General features: G+C 33.5%; 1 long non-coding RNA gene across 1 annotated transcript in view; it reads left to right on the top strand.

Annotated features, from left to right (window-relative positions):
• The window catches only part of LOC108371715 (uncharacterized), a 35,421-nt gene extending 18,344 nt beyond the window's left edge, over nucleotides 1-17,077 (top strand). Inside the window, exons 2-3 of the long non-coding RNA XR_001848783.1 lie at nucleotides 16,248-16,412; nucleotides 16,976-17,077. This is a non-coding gene — a long non-coding RNA (uncharacterized LOC108371715). The remainder of the gene's footprint in view (nucleotides 1-16,247; nucleotides 16,413-16,975) is intronic.
• Nucleotides 17,078-23,511: the final 6,434 nt, after the last annotated feature.

Below are 23,511 nucleotides of genomic sequence, written 5' to 3'. Positions count from 1 at the left end.
GACGGACGGACGGACGGACGGACAGACAGTCACCGCTTAATCGATTTCTCTTTTCATTCTGATCATTTATGTATACATTTGTCTATATCTATCTCGATTCGTTTTGCCTGTTACAAACAACCGTTATGTGAACAAAGTTATAATACCCTTGTGCACAAGTGCGCTCGGGTATAAAAATAAACCATTCTATTTTAGGAGAGCTCTTACGATGCAAAATTCATAGAAGAAGAAAGTCTTCACCCATATTGATTGTGACGGCTGTTTCCAAGACTTTTGTACTGGATTTATAATTTTGCAACGGAGTGTATTTCCATTTACATATTTGCCCGCTCGTTATGCATATTTGATGATGCCCATAGTTCAGTAATGGTGCGCAACTGAGCGAAAACTTTAGCTACTAAATCGCTCTATAAATACATACGTGTGGTTATGAATAAATTAACGCGGTTTATATTTCTATTAAAAGTTTACGAATCATTTATTATTTTCAATAACAATAAAGAAAAGTGAATTCCTTGTCGAATTCTTTTTATTGATTAAAAAAAAAAAAACAAAAGCGATTAACTAACTTCACTTTCGTTTTAGTCTGTAGAGAGCTATATTTGCGTTTCAATATTTAAACTATTGTCACCATTTAATCCAACTTTTCGCAGATTAGCAGTCCATTGTGTTTAGCACATTCGGTTCTTAATATTTTTTGTTTGCAAAGTTGCTGGCTTTCACGAGTACCTACTGACAAAGTAACTTTGCTTTTTTTTTGTTAGACTTTAGTATGACTTAAGGCAGCAAGAGAAAGTTTTTTACTAGAGAAACTTTTTAAAAACCACTGGCACCTAATCCCCATCGGTAAATAAGATTGAACAGTTTTGTATATATATGTACATGCACTGCAGTGCTTGTAGTAGCTTGCAACGTATTGTCATATGCCATAATCATCGCCTTTCGATTCATTACACATAAATAAATCTGGTATTGAGTGCAACACAGCTGTAATTTGCAACTTTGCATTTAACTTTCGCTTCCTTCGGGGAATCTATGTGGTTTCGATGTCAATGTACATCTATACTTATTCATAAATATGTATGTATATATGTGTACGCAAGTAAAAACGGACAGCGGTTGCCACATATTTAGTGACACTGCTCTTTTATAAGTTTTCACCATTTATTTTTTCTTTATTAATTTTTAAATTATTTATTTTTAATTTATTTATTTTTAATTTATTTATTTTTAATTTATTTATTTTTAATTTATTTATTTTTAATGTATTTATTATACCCGAGCACTTGTGCACAAGGGTGTTATAACTTTGTTCGCATAACGGTTGTGTGTAACAGCCAAAATTAATCGGGATAGATATAGACAAATGTATACATAAATGCTCAGAATGAAAAGAGAAATCAATTAAGCCGTGTCTGTCCGTCTGTCCGTCCGTGTACACGATAACTCGAGAAAATGTTGAGATATGTCTACGAAATTTGGTAGGTAAGTTACCCTTTATCCAAGGTAGGTTAGGATTGAAAAGGTGAGAGATCAGACAATAACCACGCCCACCTCCCATATAACGGTATTTTCGAAATATGCAAAAACTACGATATTTCCACAAATCGTTCCAAATCCAAATCCAAATCGTTAAAAGCTGGTACGCAAAGTAGAATTTTGACATAACTGACGGTCTAAGTTATGAAATCTTTTGAAAATGGACATGGCTTTTTTATCAACCTTCGCGCAAAAAAGGCAATATGTTGAAAATAAAGAATAAAGACGCCAACTTACAACAATCACTAAACAAGACCCAAGATTATTGATTTTTGTAAAATGGGCGTGGTATAAAATTGATTTGAATTTGATAATTTTTTTTTTGATTTTGATGAATTTCGTTAGAAATTTTCCAAATTCTTATAAATCTTGTACAAGGTTTAAAACTTCGAGTTGTAATATAAATAATATTTTTGTGAAAAAATAAAGAAAGCGGAATTTAATAGTCAGGACTTATAAAGAACTAGTGTCCCTAAATATGCGGCCACCACTGTATGTATGAACACATGCAAGTTCTATGCATGTGCATATGTTCAATATCAGCAAGTAATTGACGATATGCAAAAACTTTATTGTGTGCATAAAAACAGCGAAGAGGCAGATCGAATTTGCTCCAATACTGCGCCGCTTTTTTGCTTTGTTTTATTATTAATATACATAAAAAATATTGTAATTACTGTAATACTTTTTCATTGCATAGTGCATTGTTTGAGCAAAACTTTCAACTGTTAATACTTTCATCAATGAATGACATTTCAGCATCGTTGGTTTATATTTTATGTTGAGGTCCGCCCTGACTGTACACAGTGACTAGGCACTATTTTTTTGTGATTTATGTTTACACTCAATTTATACCTTAGATATCCTGCAGTGTCTGAAACGAATATATTTACCAAGGAATGAAACCGATTCAAAATAACGTTCCGGTTTCGGTTTCGGTTTCGGTTTTGCCAAGTGTCTTCGGTTTCGGTTTTGGTTTCGTTCTTCAAATTTGTTTCGGTTTCGGTTTCGGTTTCGGTTTCGTTCCGGTAGATTCACAGATCGGAGATTTAATTTATTAGGCATCTTTTTAGTAGTTTTTTGCAAAAAGTTGTTTCAAGTCCTCCAGAAATTTATTTAGCTGTTAAAAACTTGACGACACCTTAATGATATTTTGGAAAATATCGTGATATAGGGCTCCACACAAGCCACCGATCCTAAAGATTCGACAAATGTCAAATGCTCCGTCGATATACCAGTCTACCATCAAATGGCAGTTTTAGTGTCTGACGAAACCCACTAATGCCGTCTTCCACTGGCTACAATTTTTGCATACATTTGCAGACAACGAAATATTTTAACACGAAATACATTTTAGACACTTTTCGGCCCATACGAATTTGCTATAAGTTAGCTAGATACATACATAGTTATTTATGCTATTTTTTCTACGGTTTTCCGCGTGAATCTGAATGACATCTTAAGTGCGTTTTAAAATTAAAACCTTCATAAATGCCGCTCATAATACAATTGTGAGAACAGTGTATAAAAAAATTAGCCTGGGAAAAATGTATGATTGTGAGAAACAGATAGGCTCAAAGTGTGTGAAAAAAATTACAAAAATGAGCTGCAAAATAATAAAAAGCATACCCCTGCTATTATATAATTTCTGATACACAAAAACGAAAAAAATTAGACCTGAGCCAATAGTTTATTTTTATGGCTATGCGTAAAGCCAGAATTTTTTGTATGAATACTAACTATATTTTTTTAATAGCCTAGGATTTTGCTTCTTACGACGTAGAGCACAAATTTTTCATTTTAGTTAATGGCTTCATTTTGCAAGCTTAAAAAGTTGCAGAAATTTGCACTTAAACTGTCTTTAGTTTATAAACGCGTTGACTCAGACACTGTAGCCGAGTGGTTAGATGTGCGAGGACCTAGGCTGGAACTTTGGCCTGTGCAATATTCAAAAAAGAAAAAGGTTATTTCTCACAGCTGTCGTAAAATTGTAGGTCCGCGAATTTTGTGTTATACATACATAAGTAGGAGAAGCTCGGCTAAACTGGTAACAAAAATGTAAGCGCCAAACATTTTATTTACAGTCGGTGCCAAACGTAAGTGTACAGCTTGTTGTAACATAAAATTCAAAATTATTTTTATGCAACATTTTTTTCATTAATTATTTGTGAAAATATAGTTCATTCTATAATATAAACCATATAAATCAAATTTTCACACTTCATACAAAGTTCACAGAAATTCGAAAAATTTTCATCAAAATTTCAAAATTTCTATCCAGAATTTCTTGAAAATTTCAGTTTTAGTTAAACAAAGTGCAAGTTTCAAGTCGCTAGAAATTACCGTAGATTTTTTATATTTTTTTTTTTTTGTGGAGGGTGTTGCGCGTTTTCTTTCATATAACGCGTGCTCAAACCCTATTTTTATATGGAAGAAAATGCGCAACACCCTCCACAAAAAAAAAAAAAGTTTTAAAAAGTCAACGGTAATTTCTAGCGACTTGAAACTTGCACATTATTAGACTAAAATTGAACAGACAACAAAACTTCATACTCGAAAATTTTCTAGAAATTCAGAAATTCCTGGTGCAATTTCTGATTCCAGCAACATCAGCAGAAGTTTTTTCAAATACTGTCGCCCGCCGGCAGACAATGGCAAACCTCTGAGTGTACTCCTGTCATAAAAAAGCAGAACACGAATTTTATGAGAAGCTCGGCCAAACATGTTTAAGCGCCAGTCATTAATTTTTTGAAATTAAATAGGATATAATACTGTTCATCCCCAAACAACCTAGTTCATAATTTTAAAATCATTTAGGGGCTTTACCTTAAACTTCGAAAAACTTGAAAATTTTGTTGGATTTGTTTGAGATGAAAAAAAACCGTTTTTGTTCGATCAAAAAATTCGGGTTTTTCGGTATTCGATTCAAGATTTCAAAAAACTTATAGTTATTAAAAAAAAAAGGGTGGAAACCGGTTTGGGAAAACTGAGTCAATCACACTACGGTGGTGATAGTACAATCAACTCTAAGACAGAAAAAATTAATCATTCAAAGGTTAATGATTTCCGGTCAATAAGTCTTCTATCCGTCATTCTAAGGACCTACCTGACAGCCTCCCTGGACATTGAAAGATCCTCTAATAATGTTCGGACGGAGGCAATAAGCAGCACACTATAGTAGGATGGATTGACTTCACGCTTGTGAGCAGAGCCTAGGATCCGTCAGAAAAAAAACCAGAGGCACCCCCGAGGGAGACGTACTATTATCTCGTATCCTCTGGCCTTGGCGGCTTTGGAAGAGATACACCAATTTAGAAGGAAATAAGACAAGTGATGTTTTCCATCTTCACAGACTAAAAAGGAACAATTTTTTACAGAGCGCACATTTTCCTAGTAAGACAAAACCCTATCACCTGGAATACTCTTCAGTACCGTGATTCAAAAGGAGTTTGTCGAAGAAAACTTCAAATAATCTATTCTCTCAGCTGGTCTACCCACAACAGAAATGTGCCATGCCCTGGCGATCGGACTTAACAGTGGCTGTAGAAATACTGGTACACCAGACCATCACAGTCTGAAATATCCATAATCACAGATATTGGAACTGACGGTAAGAGTGAATGACAGAGGGCATGTCTCCCACTTCATGTCTTTGCACTTTGCAGTATACTTGAAAGGCGCGCACAGCATGTCTGTGTCCAAGTAGTGTTTCAATTAACGACGGTGAACTCAAGCAACACAACTGGCCTCCACGTTTGGCCCGCCACGCGCCCTACAACCATTACACTTGCGGCCACCTAAGCCAAGCCAGACAGTGCAACAGTCCATTGCACACGACACACGGTGTTAGGCGTGGCGAATTGTTGTTGCTTTTTCGTGTACTTGGATGCTGCATAATTTGCCGACTTAGTAGTGGCTGTAGAGCTGCCCACAACTGCATTTCCTGCGCTGCATACTGTCGAAGAAGAAGAAGAAGAAGAAGAAGAAGAAGAAGAAGAAGAAGGAGGACTGAAGGAAGGAAGAGGTGGCGCATAACAGTTTACACTGGCTGATCTGGTTATTCGTTAACAACCAGCCAAACAATTGTAAATGTAAAATTTACTACATTATGCGCAACAATGACAATGCTAGCAACAACAATAATAACAACAACACAATGTAGCATCAACAAGTATGTCAACCAGCCAGACCTACGACGTTTTTGTGCGTTATTATGTCATATAGTACATAATCATTTACAACGACAACAACAGCAACTACTCAAGAGCCAGTCATTGACCGCTTCAGTGAGTTGGATGCGCGATGGATGGTACTCGTACGATAGATAATGGTAAGGCAGCAAGCAAGCAAGCAAGCAGGTGGCGGAAACAAGGCGTAACAATGAGAACGACTATGCGATATGGCAGACATCGGTCCATGTTTGTCTGACAACTGATGCTGTTTTGCTGATAAAATATATTTATATATATGTATGTCGTTACATATTTGCATATACATACATACTACATATTAGGGATGTTAATTTTTTCGCTTTTTACGATCACTGGATTTTCGGGATCCCGTTATCACAATCCCGGGATTAGTCCCGAGATTAAGATATTCATTGCTTTTCAACCACTTAAATCGAGAAAATTGCGTCTATATTGTTTGAGAAGCTCTCCACCTTAAAATAAATAATAATTAAATGGGTTTGAAACCTTCTATTTTATTTAAATATGCGTTTTTATTTTTTCTATCTGACGTCAGCATTTATTTTAAAGGACGTTGTTATTTCAAAGATATGATTAATTCCAAAAACCATTAAAAAAATTCAATGCAACGCAGATTAAAAATATGGCTACAAATTAAAGACGATTTTTTTTTAGAATTTGAAATAATGCATTTTTTTTGGGTTCACAAGGACGAATAGGTTGTTTTTTAAGTTGATAAAGTTAGAAGTACGAAATTCGTGGTTGTTATCGAGTTTATATCAGTCCTTAGCATATAATTTTTTCCAAAACAAATATTGCGAAATTTCAAGGTTAAAATTTTAAAAGGACATTTTCAATACTACAGTTATATAGCAAAAAATTTAATATGTTTAAATTCTTCAGAATTTCCTCACATTTCACAAATTTTTTTTTTAATTATTTTTGATTTACTGACAACAGAGTGAAAAACTAAAAACGCAATTTTACTATATTTGACCCATTGTTTCGCGAATGTATTGGTTTTGTGTGTAATATTTACTATCGCACGGTGTTATATGTATAATGACCTAGACATTTATAAAAAATATTAGTCAAGAAAAGGAGTTTCTATTATTGCCATCAGTGCAAATTACAAATCCCGAAAATCCGCAAAAGATTTTTGGGACCGCAAAAAGGCCGGTATCCCGGGATCTCGGTATTACCATTCCTAATACATAGGTATGTACATATGTATATGGGCGATTCCACCGTCGCGGGTTGGACATTTGTACAGAAAAAATTTTCTTTCTTGTTAAAATTTAAGTATAAAGTACTCATACATTTTAATAAAGCTACACCTAATTGACTATTATAAGTGTTATTACAAAATACGAAAAAAATTCCAGCTTACTTGTATATGGGAAAATCTGATTTATTTCTTCTGTCATGGGTGGGACAAAAAAAGAACCTGCTTTTTAGATATATTTTACGGAAACTGTGCGAATTAATTTCACTTTTCTGTGTGAACTTGAACCAGGAACACAAACAAAGCAAAAACTACAAAAAAATCATGGCTTTATTATACAAAAAATCCGAAATTCCTCTGTCACGGGTGGGACAACGTTTGTCACGGGTAGGACACCTACGAATTTTTATATGAAAAGGAGTTTTCAGTGTGATCCATATGTAAAGATTAGTTATTAAAAAATATAAGAAGCCAAGTAGGGGTTAAATTCACTCACATTTTATCTTAGGATGGTATGGCGCCTTTTATATAGAAGAAAATGCTTAGCACTGCCAGTCAAAAAAATTATTAAAAATGAACGCGATTTCCTAGTGTCTTGAAATTTTCACTTTTACCTACTTAAATTTAATGGGCTACAAAACTGCATACCTAAAAATTCTGAACAAAAAGTTTAAAATTTTGCGCGTAATTGTTAAAGTTTGTTGAATTTTTATAATTTTTGTAAGAAAATTGAAATGTAGTTTTAGGTGGTTCCGGTTAGGTAATGTGCTAGACTTTTATAAAAAAAAACTATAAACGTTAAATTAACAAAATAAAAAAACAAAACTGGTCAAAATGTAACTTAACTTAATCAGCTGACCACAAGGGTATATAGATATTGGACGAATCCGCGCACTCCCGCAGGTAATAAAAATGCATTTAAAGCTTTAATTTGTTATTTTTTGGTTGGTTCAAGATTTTTACAAATGTCTTATCCACATGTTTGTAAGTTTCATAAAGAAAATTGTTTTTGCACTGAAGTCCACTTTTCCATGGAATCTCCCAGATGTAAATACACTCGGGTGCATAAATATAAATCACCTACGAGTGGGCTAGTGTTGCTTATGGCGCTCCTGTTTTTGATGACAGTGTATCGGTGTTTACCTCGTAATGAGCACCGTTTGCAGACTACAATGTTGCACATTAAAAGCGATAACAACCAGCCACCACGCTTTAATGTTCTACTAAAAAAAAAAATAGTCCTTTAAATGTAACTTGGCATGAGTGTCGTATGCAAGATAAATTCAAATTGACATATTTATTTCACAAAAAGGTTCACTTGGAAGCGTAAATTTATCGTTTTTTTTAGTAGTACTCCCACTACTTATGAATCAATTGTCCACTTAATCCGGTGGCATACTTAGTGATTTTCGTTTATGTCTGTATGTAAGGGCTCTTTAGTTAATCGAGTGTTCTGGTTTTAATGGCAGAAAATTGTTTTACACTATGTATCTATTTACTTGTTTCATAAGTCAGAATTTTTTCGCTATGACAATTTTGACGCATTGCGGTTCGTTTATAGGAGTTCTGTTAAACTGCATCAAACTTGCCATATTGGAAAAAAATGATGACTTATTCCCTTCGGTAATTAACCGATTCAATGTGTACCGTACACATTCGGTAAATGTAGCAACTAGCGGCATTCCTAACGCTGATCTAAGTTGAAGAAATCCATTCGCCCAGTCCCCTATGACTGGCATTTGGTATGGGAATGTTTACCCGGACATATTTCTTTTAGCATGGAGTCGGCACTTTCCAACCCTAGTATTTTGCCAATCCCAGAAGCCATGGTTTAACAAGTTCTCATAGAACCTGGGAGTTTTTTTATAGTGTTTTTACCTATCAGACAACGGATCCTTTTCTTGATAAAAACAAGTGACAAGTGATCTTGTTTAGGTGCTGTTTAGAGCCACAAAAATTAGTTTAGGTGCTCACTTAGTTTCCGAGAAAACCGCAAAAAATGTGACAACACGCCAACTGATCCAAAACGCTTTTTTGCGAATTTTTCAGAAACCGAGTGAGCACCGATATTAATTTTAGTGGCTCTAAAAAACACTTAAATAGCACTTAATTCCTTAAAAATATTTATCAGAGTTCGACTAAAACTTAGAAAGTGGGTTAGCCAGCATGACAACACGCCACTTTTTTTATGTCCAACATACTCTGTATGGAAGAAAATTCTTAACATCGTCAGCCAGCTTAATATATGTATGCACGCTATTAATGTATGTTACCACATAAATTTGGACTACGTTCACCGAATTCTATAATTATTATTTTTTTTTCATTGAGTTATACCGAAATTAACGGTACTCTTACAGTCGGTTTCACCAGCAATTTAAATGAAAATGATTTTTTTATTTTTTGTCAATTTCCATATAAAAAATTAAAATAATTTTTCACTTAAATTGCAACTTGGCAAACTCCGAATTGATTGTACACCCATGACTTCTTCGGCAAAATTTGTTTAGAATTACACGTAGAATCGTCCTATGCTATATGCGCTTAGTCAAAAGAAGAAAATTGACTCGCCCTAAAAGCTGCATGGTAGGAATAATTATACACGTCTCCTCAACCACAACAGTACGCACTGCTGATCACCACATTCTCAATAGAAGACTTTCTTGAACAAAACTAGGCGCCGTATACTGAGTGATGATATCAATACAAAGATCTTTAAACATTCCTTTACATTTTAGCAAATTTTGAGCCAAGAAAAAAAATTAAAATTCTTTCAAAAAAAAGTGAATTGCCAACTACCTTTTAAAATACGCATGAGACACAATTTGTTGTTGTTGTTGGTCACACATATGCAATTTAACTTGTTTACTTGCTGATCCACAACCAACTGACTCGTCGACTACCGGTTTAGTATGTTACGCGCCATTATTTCAAGGCGCATGCAACAACTGTTGTGTACGAGTAACACTCAAATGGCATTACAGGAAGTGCAACTGAAAAATGTAAGCACAACAAATGCAACAAACGACAAAGGTAAGAAAAATGAAAATTAAAAGTGGAATAGATGTGTGGTGGACGTGAGATTGAAACGGAGGCAGTAAGTGAGGTAATTTTGTATAACACGAAAACGTGATGTTGACCAGTTTCTGTGCAGCAAGTAGCGGCAGTCTATGTAATCACCTTGGCGCTGTTGCTCTGTTTCTTGTTGTTGCTTTTATTGTTGTTGGGGCATCAACTGTTGCATGCGTTACGGTGTACGGTGCACAAATGCAGGCATCTTTGAACAGATAATCAGACTCGTACAAATCTGCGGTCAACTTAATGATTACCTAGTATGTGTGTGTGTGCGCATTAGTCACCTGCGCTTTGCTGCAAGTTGTTTGGTTCACCTGCAACTACTGCGACGAGAGTACTGTCAGTGCTCCCAAGTGGTTTTTGGCGCTCAATCAGACAATTTACAAGTGGAACGACCATAAATGGCAGTGTCAGCGTACAAGGTAGTCAGTCGCAACGATACAAATTTAGGCACATACATACATAGATACGTTCATTCGTGTGTGCATAATGTGTACCCAGTGGAAAATGTTATGTGTGGTAATCGAAAAAAATGATCAGTAAAACAGCCGTTTTTCCAGCGATGTTCTAAGAAAAGTGGGACATTAAATTTTGCAGTAGCAGTAATGCAGTTATGAATGTTATTTGATACGATTTTTTGTGACTTTTTGGATATATTAGAATGCTGATTATATATTAAACAATAATAGAATTTAGAACTTCTAAGAACTACATTACATTATTTAGCACGTATGTAATACATTACTACTTTTCCCACTGGGTAAGTTCGTACATATGTATGTATATATGTATAGGTACTAATGTGCTCATGCTCATGTCAGCATGTTCGAATTAATGGTATAATAATAAAGCGGTTTTGGGGCATGAGAAACCTGTGTGCGATAAGAAACGTTAGTAAACAAAAAAAAAAAAAACAAGAAATTGATAAATCGCTGTCTTGTACGCAACGGCTGGTTTACTGAGGTGAACTAGGAAGATTCTAAGTATTCTGCGTCATAAATAAGGTGCATTTGCTAACAAAATTCTCCATAAATAATAACAATTAAAAAACTGAAACTATTCAGTGCTCAGCGGATTTCGAAATGGTGAATGTTGCACACATTTCTCAAGCCAAGAAGTTTTCATCCCATTGAACCTACCGGAAAATACTCTGGAAGTATCGTGTGGTAGGCTGGCTCTCAACCCAGCGGCGCAAGCGCACATTACGGAATCGAATACGTCTTCAAAATTTTGCATAAGCATGACGACTTTTTAGTTAGCTTCCTTTAACTGCCTTTTTACTTGGAATGAAAAAGTAAACGATTGTCGCTTACTCTTCCGGCAAAAGCACTCACACCTTTCCATCTGACTTCCAAATCCAAATCTTTCAGGTTAAACGACACTGTGCAGCTGTTTCTTTGCTTAGTTTTTGAGTTACAAACTTCGGTGAATCTGCTTTGATTTGCCAGAGCGAGGCAAACATGTTCATCGCGTTGGACAGATTTTGTGTAGAACTGCGCCTCGCTAGTTCATCCGCTGTCTCATTCCTATATATGTATCTCATATGTCTTAGCACCCATAGTAGGGTAGTTTCCAACTGCTAAGAAAGTGAGACCAATTCTATTCTACCATCCTCCACAAATTAGTCACCCATCCGAGGAGGAGAAGAGCTCCTTGTCGGCTGACTACATAAGAATATATGTATTCACATGCAGTTTTGTGGGTGCTGCACTTAATCCGGATTAAGTTCTAGAGTTAGTTCTCAGAACTAACGCAGATCAGTCGCATCTTCGATGATAACAGTGACCAGAAAGGCAAGCTGTTGTCTATTGTGAATAAAAAATAAAACGATAATACACAACACGTTTGTGTTTGACCGAGCTTCTCCTCAGATTTGCGGCAGGCGCTTTGATGTTGTCATAGAAAGGAGAGGGACCGACCAACAGTTCTACGTTTTGTTTATGAGAAGTGGATTTTCATGGCAGAAAGGGGCAGGAGCGACCGTTATTAGAAAAGTTAGTGGTCGTAGCTGCGTTATAAAGAACAATTATCTTGGACTCAATCTAAATTTTAATCTTAATCCTAAGCATAATCTTAAACAGATGATTAGCAATAAAGGTAACTAGATTAGTCTACTTAAAAAAGAAAAGTAGTTTGCTAATATACTGATAAAAACTTTCCGAGTTTTTCATTTGTAAAGGTCTTGCCACTACATTTGCAGTTAATCACAAGCAAACGTCGTTTCTTATTATCTGGTACGCTTTCAGTTTCTAATTATACCAAAAAAGTATAATTTAATCAATAAGCACATTTTCGTCGCCAGACATATTTTCACACCGCTCACATTGCTATCGATGCTCCTGTTAAGTCTTCCATGTCGCTTCATCTGTAATTTTTTTTGACAGAATTTTGCAGTCTATATTTAGATAAATTACTCTTTGCTCGTGCCTGCAGAATTAATGGAATTTCCTAAATTTGTTACCGTCTAATATCCCATCTCCATAAGTGTCTTGATTTAATTGAATAATCAATATGCCTACCATAAAAAGATGTGGTAAATATACAAATGCCTCAACATATTCGGTTTTGAGATGTATAGATATGAGAGAATATTTGCACATTTAGTTGGACACCATCTCATTAGGGTAGGTCCTATCAATGCATGCATACATTTTTTATACGGATTATGCCAAAATTCGTAATATTCATTTCACTCCCTATGAGTTTTTTGTTAGCAAAAATATCTTTGATTTGATACATACAGAATTACTTGCAGACATTTCCATGCAATCTTTTTCATTTTCGATTGGTAAGTCCATGCACTCATCTCATTTAATATTCTCTTTCCAATGTTTTTTCTTTCGCTGGCATCTCTGTTTCATTTATTTATTTTGTGTGTGTTTTTTTTTTGCAAATTCTTTATTCACCTTCTGTCACTCACTCAACGTGTTATCGCAATTAATCTACTACAAATATGCATTGACACTTGTTGGCTAGCTTTTCATGTTGCAATGTCCCCATTGCCTGTCAGGCAATCTGAAAATTCCTCAGTGCAACGAAGTGGGGCCGGAAGTTTGCAGTCATTCGGGCAATTTGTGGCGCTAACACCACCTCCACTGACGTGTATAGTACATATAAATAATTAAAGTCATACTGGTGACATAAAGTGCTATTTCCTGTTCATTTTAGTTTTTGTATTTGCTATTGAGTAATTAGTATTTGCTGTTATTTGTATTGCACTCGTAAACCGCCGACTTTGCCACATCTCCACAACTCGGTAAGTAAGGGTTTGTATTCGGTGCAATTATTAGGTCGCCGCACTTTGTGTGCATTGAAGTTGGGAGTTATAGGTACTAAGTATCTAAATGACTTCTGAACCTGGAGAAAAACATAAAATATCGTTAGTATGAGTTTTAAAACATGTGAGGCTAACAAATCTGTGAAAAGTACTGTCTTTAATCCCGAATCTAATCCTTCGCTTTCTAACCACTTGTAAGGAATCATTTTCCTCAGCCTTATACATTAAGGTGCATCACCGGTTTTTCCACCGGAATTATACTTTAAGACTATACCCATTATATTTCGGAAAAGTATTAAGATTTACGTGAGCTAGTCCGGTTTGAAAATACCTAATATTGTAACAGAAACTGTCCGGTAATATTTGCTTTTAATTTTTTAGTCATTGATAATAAAATTAAATATTTTCTGATTTTTCGGGCTTCTTCGACATTTCTCACGAGTTTCCCTTGATTTTCCCGGGACCTTTTTGCAGTTCTTCGCATTTTGAATACTCTTCCGGATATTACGAAAATGTGGGGTTTGTTTGAAATTTTTCTTAAAAATTTATCGGAATATTCTGAATCTTTTCGCTTTTTATTTTTTGGGGCTTTTCGTGACTGTAATGAATCTTATAGTATTTAATTTTTTCGGGTAGCTTTCAGAGTTTTCGGGATCTTTACGCCCATCTATGGATACATTTTACGAATTTTACGTGCTTTTTTGGTATATTTTTCTGAGACTTCATGTATCACCGAGTTTTTTTTAGAGTTTCCGCGGTTTTCTTCGGAATTTGCCTATATTGGGATATTTCTAGATATTTTCGGTTTTATTTCAGTGATTTTTCGGTTTATTTTCTAAGATCATCAGCGGCTTTTCTAAATTTTTTTCATATCCTATTTTAGCGATCTTTTGTTATTTTTCGAATTACATATGTAGTATGTACGAAACCATAACAATATACTCGCGAAACTACTTAAATATAGCAAAACTGCTTTCTTAATTTTTTACTTTGACGTCAGGATTTTTTCAAAGATCTTTAATATTTCGAGGATATGTTTAATTAAAAAAATTGTATAAAAAATTCAGTGCAATGTTGAATAAAAGGTATCAGGTATTACTGTGTACGCCTTGGCATAACATTAGGCCATTCAGTGACATACATAAATAGGTTAGGCTAAAAATTAAACATTAAACTAGTTTCTAACTAGTCAAAAACTTGTTCTAAAACAGTGCTGAAGTGGTCCCGAAAAAAACCGCAAACGTGTCCGGAAATGATCTCGAACAAGCCTTAAAGCGGTCCCGAAATGATCCCTTATTATTCCCAAAATGCTCTTAAAATAGTCACTTAATGATCCTGAACTAATCCCAAAATGACCACGAACTAGTCGTAAAATGTTCCTCAATTAGTCGTGCACTCGAAATGCTCCTAAACAGGTCCCGCAATAACCCCAAACAAGTCTCCAAATAGTCCTGAAATAGTTATGAAAAGATCCGGAATTAATCTCGAAATGGGTCTCAAATAGTCGTTAACTAGGCCAAAAGTGTTCCTTTTACAGATTTTCTGCCGGGTTACACCCGAAGCAGTTGCAAATTTTCTGCTGGGTTAAAGCAAATTTTCCCATACCGAGAGCTAAGATGTTTACACATAAAAAATTAAATTTTTTGGCGCACTAGGACGAATAGGCATTGAAAATGTTTTTTTTTTTTTAATTTTATCCATGAAGGTCCTTGAAAATTTCGAAAAGTTTTTTTTTGGAAAAATATGAGTTAGTGACTAAAACTTACATACAGTGACTCAAACAAGTGACCACGTGTTGATTTTTGTTTTAATATTCGTAATAAAAATGGTTAAATTTTTTTTTGATTTTTTTTTTTGTATTAAAATACTTACTATTATTTTAATAAATAATCAAAACCATATACATCACAGTTTCAAACTTTATAAAAAATTTAGGAAAACTCAACAAATTTTCATGAAAATTTAAACTTTTTAATGTAAATCTTTAGAACATTTTTGGTTGTGCAGTATAATGAAGTGCAACCAAATTTCAAAAAATCAACGCAATTTTTTGTGAATTGTGCTTGTTATATAAAACAAACCGAAAAACTAGTATCTAAAAAAAAAAAATTCTCAAAAACAAACGTGATTTTTAAGCCGGTTGAAACTTAGACTAACATTTTTGTAATAAAGGTTGAAAAGGAAAGGTTGAAACTGTGATTTATAAGGGGTTTGGTTATTCATTAGAAAAATAATACGAATTTTTACTTGGCCGGTATTTTTATAGAGAAATAACAAAAAAAAAATTGTTTGAAAAGCATTATGAATATTAAAAAAAAAAATCAATACGTGGTTATTGTTTGAGTCACTGTAAGTACACTCATGCTCGAATTTCGTCCACTGAACTTAAATAGTTTAGGATAGAAAAGTAAGTAAACGGACAGTTTCAGTCAGTACCTATTTAACCGTGTGCACCAAAATATTAATGTTTTGTTTTTAATTCTACAGAACTTTTCCATTTATTTGATGCTCATATCGTTATTCAACATTGCCCTGAATTTTTTGAATAATATTTTGAGTTACACATATCCTCGAAATTTAAAAGCACTTAGAAAAATGCTAACGTCACAAAGAAAAATAAAAATGCAGTTTTGCTATGTATAGTATATGTTTTTAGTCCCTAGATTTTTGCGTATATTTATTCTTTCGTGACTTTTGAAAGTTTTAGTATTTGTCCCCACTGTCTCTATTAGTTTTTTATATGTCTTTGCTATCGATATCAACGTTTATTTGGTTTAATTGCTTTATTTATCGAATTTTTATTATATAGCGAAATATAGCGAAAGTAATAGATTCCATAAGAATATATGTACATTGATTAATCGTCCCACCATATCCCTAAACACTTATTAATTTTTAAGCTGAAACATACTAATAATTTCTATTTTGTTTTCACTTTCAGCCAAAAAGCAAAATGGTGCTGCCTTGCGTACAAACAGTCTCGGCTCCGGCACACGTACACCCCCGCTCGAGCGTAAAAGTAAGTTTAGTGCTTTGGGGCGATTCTTTAAACCATGGAAATGGCGACGGAAAAAGAAGAGCGAAAAATTCGAAGCAGCTTCAAAGTGTAAGTAGCCATCAAATGCTCAGCTATACTTACATACGCTTACATAGATTTAAGTACATATGTATATGGTACTTTATATTACTTACCGCTACAGCTAATTTAAGTCANGTACATACGCTTACATAGATTTAAGTATATATGTATATGGTACTTTATATTACTTACCGCTACAGCTAATTTAAGTCACCAATACACTAATTCACATACTAATTAGCACACTATTTCATTCACTAACACCATGACTTGGCGGCAAAGGGGGTATGCTACCCNCTTAATTCACATACTAATTAGCACACTTATTTCATTCACTAACACCATGACTTGGCGGCAAAGGGGGTATGCTACCCGCATTGTACGTATGTATGTATGTATGTATTTGCGATTTTCTTTGAAAATCATTTGCAGCGCGCTCGCTCACCTTTACTATACTACTACATACATATATGTAGTTGCTTTAGTTTTGTATTTGTCCTTTTTTCTTGCTATTTGTTTTTCACTTTATCGCTAATAACCACAACAACAACTTGCTTTATCCACATCCCGATTTCTCGTTTGCTTCGCAGCACTTGAACGCAAAATATCAGTACGTGCCAATCGTGAGGAGCTTGTACAAAAGGGTATACTGCTGCCAGAGAGTCCACTGGGGAATATACAAGAACCAGGTGAGTATTTGAATAAGCAGTACGTAGGGGCGGGGGGCGAAATATGCGAACGAGAAATGAAGTAGGATTTATGCCATATCACAGTAAAGTGTGTAACTGCAAAAATGTATGCGACGAAGATCGCAGTAACCCGGAACACGCTCTGGAAGCGCAGTTGTGGTTTACTGCAAGTGCTCATATAAATTGTGATAAGTAGTATTGCAGTTGCATTATTTTAGGCGCCGAGCAGCATGCAAGCATTTACACTAACACACTGCTGGAATGCACTTTTGATATATGTATGCATGTATGTATATATGTACGTAGTATGTCGCTGAGTTCGGAACTATTTGAGTTGCAGAAATATTGGCATCCAGAGTATTTACATTAGCCAGGAGCGCTTCTTTCGCTAGGTGGATGGTCATTTCCCACAGATTTTTCTTTTATATAAAACAAATTCACACTTTTGCAAGGAAAAATTAAAAAAAAAAATCACACCTTAATTTTTTTTATTGGTATAAAAGCCTGTTCTTTTTCCTAAAAATCAAGCTAGTAACAATGAAAAACGCTGAATAAAAAAGCCACTTTTGAATGTAATAGAAGCAGGAAATAATATTACTCATACGCCACATCGTACATACCGTAGTCGTACATACTCGTACATGGCGTATGAGCAACATTTTCCATAATAAAATTTGAATTTCTTCATTCGCAATGCAAACTTAAAAAGAAAATATCTTGGGAAAATAATTTGATCTAGAAAAACGGTATACATATCCGCAACACCGTGCGACAAAAACAAAAAAACAAATCAAAACACATGAAAGAATCGATATACTTACTCACGAAACTATGGGCAAAATATAGTAAAACTGCGTTTTTCGGGTTTTCACTCTGACGTCTGGATTTTTTTTCAAAGGACTTTGAAATTTTAATGATATGATTAATTAAAAAAATTATTAAAAAAATCTGTGAAATATAGAATTACAGTATGGGTACCGAATGAGAAAGAAAATTCTGTAGAATTTAGAAACAATAAAGTTTTTTTGGTTTACAAGGACGAATAGGTATTGAAAATGCGCTTTTTATAAATATTATCTTAATAGGTTAATAAAGCTTGCAGGACGAAATTCGATGATGAGGTCGTGTGTATTAGTCCTCAAACAATAATTTTTTCAAAAACAAATATTGCAAATTTTCAAGGATATTTAAGGACACAATTTGTAATGGACATTTTCCTTATCCATTCGTCATTATGCACCAAAAAATTTATTCTGTTATAATTATACAGAATATTTTCTTTTCTATGGTACCCTTACTGTTATTCTACATTGTACTGAATTTTTTAAATAATTTTTTTGAAATAATCATATTTTTTTATTTCAAAGTCCTTTTAAAAAACCCTCGCGTCAGAGAGAAAAACTAAGTACGCGGTTTTACTATGATTTACCCATATTTTCGCGAAAATATTNTAATTTTTTCAAAAACAAATATTGCAAATTTTCAAGGATATTTAAGGACAAAATTTGTAATGGACATTTTCCTTATCCATTCGTCATTATGCACCAAAAAATTTATTCTGTTATAATTATACAGAATATTTTCTGTTCTATGATACCCTTACTGTTATTCTACATTGCACGGAATTTTTTAAATAATTTTTTTTGAAATAATCATATTTTTTTATTTCAAAGTCCTTTTAAAAAACCCTCTCGCCAGAGAGAAAAACTAAGTACGCGGTTTTACTATGATTTACCCATATTTTCGCGAAAATATAAATTTTTTCTGTGTGTAAAATTTAGTGTCGCACGGTGTAATCTACGACTCGAAATTAAGTTTACGTGTCTCGGCGTTTCTTGTACGTCATTTTAGCGTCCCCACAGTGATATTTAAAGTTTTGTGATGAACGTAGAAGGTAGGGGCTAAGGCAAAAGGCGGTTTAAAATTAGTTAAAAAATTGCGCTAAACTTTGATCATCGAAAATCTCCCAACTTAAAGAAAAAACAGTTGTGCCCTAAAGTATGCAACATGAAAGCAGAAATGCAATGTCTATGAAGGCTTCATACATTTTGAGGCCAGTGATGGACAAGACTAGCTCGAAAGAAACGTTGTAGTCGACAAAGCGTAGGTATACGTATGTATGTCTACTAGAGGNAAAGTATGCAACATGAAAGCAGAAATGCAATGTCTATGAAGGCTTCATACATTTTGAGGCCAGTGATGATAAGTGGGAGTGCCAGTTACNTACTCACACACTTGTTCAATGCTCATTACTCGAAAATTTTGGAGCATGAGCTCGAGCAATTCGAGTTTTTTCGAGTAATTTGAGCAATGTTTTTTTTTATTATAACGACATTTTTGGTAGCAACTTTTAAAATTTTTCAAATTATTGATATATAATGCAAAGATTGTTACATTGGTATTTAATAATATAATTTCTTTAACATGAATAAGAAAGCAGCTGCTGACAAATACAATTTACAAATTTTCTTTTGTTTATGAAATTGTTCAAAAACTCGAAAATTTTGAACAAACATTTGAGCAGTTGAGCGAGTATCGAGCTACTCGCATTGCTCGATACCCGGGTATCTAGAGCTCTAATGTCTACAGAAGCGAAAAAGAGATTACAAAGGTTGTCGAACGTAATTTGCATGGAAGAAACTGCCTGAAAAAAAAATTGCCAAAAATTGTCGCGACGTTTTACTAATTCAAACCAACACTTTAATAATAACTGGGAGTGCCAGCTATTGTCGAAATTCGACCGTTTTTTTAGTTTTTAAGACCCTTAGAGTGGGGTTCTAACTTAGCACGTCGTTTAACTTATAAGGTACAAAACTACCTGCCGGAAAATCTCTTGCTTTGCTAAAACGTGCCTACAATTTTTTACATCTTTGAAGGTCTTAAACAGGATTTGGAAAATACCCGATATATTCCAGTTCGTCGATAAATTTCGATAATTTGATACATATCGATAATTCAAAGAATTTCAGAAACACTAAAATTCGATAACTCAACAAAATTCGATAATAAGTACGACTAATTTCGATAGCTGTGCGTTCCGAGGGCTCGATAAATTTCAATGACTCAAAAATTTTTATGTGTCGATATAAATCGATAACTGCTTAAATTTTGAATTCCTCTATAAATTTGACAACTGGGCTAATTTTATCGCTCCATATTTTTCGAAAGCTATCGACAATTTTCAATAACTTGTTACACTCTGGTAACACGATCAAATTCGATCAACTTATATGTATAACCTTGACATTTCGATAACTCGATATATTTGGAAAATTCCAAAAACTTCGATTAGATAAGTTCAATGACCTATATGCATTACGAAAACTGAATAAATTTCGTTTGCTCTATACATATTGCAAATGCAATAAATATCGATAGCTTGATAAATTTCGACAATCCCATAAATTTTTATAGCTCGATAACTATCCGTAAAAATCGACAAATAATCTTCTGTGTCTATAAATTTCGACAACTCAATAAATATTGATCAATTTGAATAATTGCGATAACTCAACAACATGCACAGCTCGATCAATTTGGATAACTTTGAACTTCGATGATTCGACAAATTTCTGTAACTTGACAACTTTTGATAACTAAATTTTTTATGACAAAATTTTTTTCAGTTGCTATCGAAAAATTTCAATTAATTTTCGTACCCTTTCAGTTACCGTAATTCTTATGTATTTCTCATTGTTTTCATTTTCGTTTTATCTTCAATTTTACCTTCACTTTTTTTGTCTTAATCGTTATCATTTATTTCTTCATCTTCACATTTAACTTTTTTTTGGTTTTTTATATGAGAAGTGGTTCACCTTAAGCTACACATTTGCAATGAAACCAAGTGCTTCACTGAACGTAACTGTCACTGCGTTCAATTTCGCCAACGGCACATTTTGGTTGGCGCAGATAACATATATGTCACTCCATACAAGGTAGCGATTATGGACGGCGTTGCATACTTGCAGGCGATTGCACTTAATGAAGCATTAATACTCTTCCTTTCGCTAAAGAGAATTATGCAAAGTTGCATGTAAGTGCCGAGCAAAAAGAAAAATCCCATAGCAAAAAAAAAACAGGCTTATAAGAAAAAAAAGTTTAATCGAATGCCACTTTACAAAGCATAAATTGCTTACTTTTAACTTTTAAGCGCACTGCCTATTTTCAGTTCAGTTCAAATACTTCAAAAATACTACTACATATATATAACTTAAAGTACAATTCTGCCTAAGATAGTAAAAAGTATTTCGTAAGACAAATGAAAGACGGATGGCAAGGCAGAAACACTTTTGTTACTCTAGCTCGATAGCCTTAGAAAAAATACTCTCGTGGAGAAAAGCTATTTTGAGCACTTGTAGACCTATCATTTAGCTCGCGTGTTTTTTTCCTTTAATCTAATTTCCTTTTAGTTTTTAGATTTTAGATTTTTTTAAAAGAAAAAGATTTATGGCCTTATTCATAAAAAATAAAGTAGGTTTAAAGAGCTTTACAAAATGACGTTTTCATAAATTTTTCAGTTTACAAATAAACATTTTTTAAAGCTACTTTATTTTTTTATGAATAAGGCCCATATTTTTAACATATTTTATGTGTTTTTTAATTATTTTCTTTTTTCTTTTTTAATATTTTTTTTTTAATTTTAGATGGTATTTTTTTAAAAATAAGAACTTTTTTTGTAAATTTCATTTAATTTTTAGAAATTTTTTATTTTAGGTTTTTGATTTGTTTTTTTTTTTAGTTCCATTTTCTTTAAATTTATAGATTTTATTGTTTGACAATATCATTTAATTTTTAGAAACTTATTTAATTTTTAACTGACTTCAAAAAAAGAGGGATTCTATCAATTCGTCGGAATATTTTTTATTTTTTATGTATCTTACTGTATAACTTTGGACAAAATTTTTCAACCGGTTTCTATTTTTTTAAAGGTGGTCCCATACTAATTTGGTTTAGATCCGATTATTGGATCATGAAGAAATAAACGATAATCTTAAATTTTTGTATGAGAATTGAAGTTGGTTTTATTTTCTGCTTAAAAATTACTTTTATTTTTTCATTTAATTTATTTTTCTTTTGTTGATTTCACTTTTTCAATTTCTAGATTTTTTTTTGTTTTAAGGAGAAAACTATATTTTTTATATCATTTAATTTTAAGAATGTTTTTTGTCCTTTTTAATTCGATTTTTTAATTTTTACTAATTTAATTTTTAGATTTTATTGTTAAAAGAAGAAAAATAAATATTTTTATTAACATCATTTAATTTTTAAAAATATTTTTATTTATTTGTGCTTTATTTTCATTTTCTTATTTTTTTTAATTTTTTTTCTTTTGTTTATTGGGTTTTATTGTTAAAAAAAATCATGGTTTCTATCAATATAAAAACAGGCTGGACATAATATTTACTTACATTACAGGTATTATTGTATATGTTTGATATTATATTTACCGGCCGCTTGGCAAGTATATTTTTAAACACTCTCCTCGTTTTCATTTTTTGCACATGCCACTCTTAATACAATCCACTCACTGATTATGTGAGTGACAGCTTAAGTTTTTTCAGTGGGTTTGGCAAAATAACTCATCCAAACCTATGCTTGCTGCTGTCATTCATAATCAAAACAAGTCGCGCTACGTCTCGACGCTTGATTCGCAAATGACTATTTGTTGATATGTCGACGGTAATAAATAATCAACAAAAACAAAAGAGACTCACTCAAACGTAACCTCTGCCTTCAAAGGGTTTGAACTTTGAACTTTAATAAAGTCATAAGTTGTCATTGCTTAAAAAAGGAAGCGTTTACGAGAGAAAGACGAGATTTTCTTTAAGATACGCTGTATCGATTGGAGTGGAGTGTGTTGGTATTTAGAATTTTTATAGGGTTGCCACCTGTCTAAAAACCTATATGATACGCACCGTTCGTTGCGGGATGTTCGTTGGAATAGGAAAAATGAGGTGTGAAACCAAAGCTCTTGGCCTCTATATGTGCAGTTATGTGCTTGTTTTTGAGTAGGGTTGCCACCTTTTAAAAAATTATAAGATCTTCACCGTTCGTTGGACTAAAAAATGAGGTACCAAGTGAAAGGATATGGTCTCCGGATGTGCAATAAGCTTTTATTATTTTAGTGGGGTTGCCACCTTTTTAATATGTGGAGGTATTTTTTGTTAATGACATCAGATTTGTACAGTTCATTGAATTCTTTCGAAAAGGGTTGCCACCTGTACGAAAAACTATAAGATGTGGGCTGTTTGTTGAACTAAAAAATGAAAAAAGACTTGGCCTACAGATGTGCTATAAGCTGTTTAAAAAAAATTATAATATCCACACCGTTCGGTGAAAAAATTGGCCATTAGGCGTGCAAAAAGGCTTTATTTTTTGAAAAGGGTTTGCACTTGCTTTCTCCAAATGCGTATATGTACATACTTACATACATATGT

Source organism: Rhagoletis zephyria, unplaced genomic scaffold, assembly GCF_001687245.7.
Source record: "Rhagoletis zephyria isolate East Lansing unplaced genomic scaffold, Rhagoletis_zephyria_1.1 Rzeph_scaffold_05169, whole genome shotgun sequence".
Taxonomy (NCBI): domain Eukaryota; kingdom Metazoa; phylum Arthropoda; class Insecta; order Diptera; family Tephritidae; genus Rhagoletis; species Rhagoletis zephyria.
Note: the sequence above shows the minus strand (reverse complement) of the source record. Positions and strands in the feature narration are given on the sequence as shown.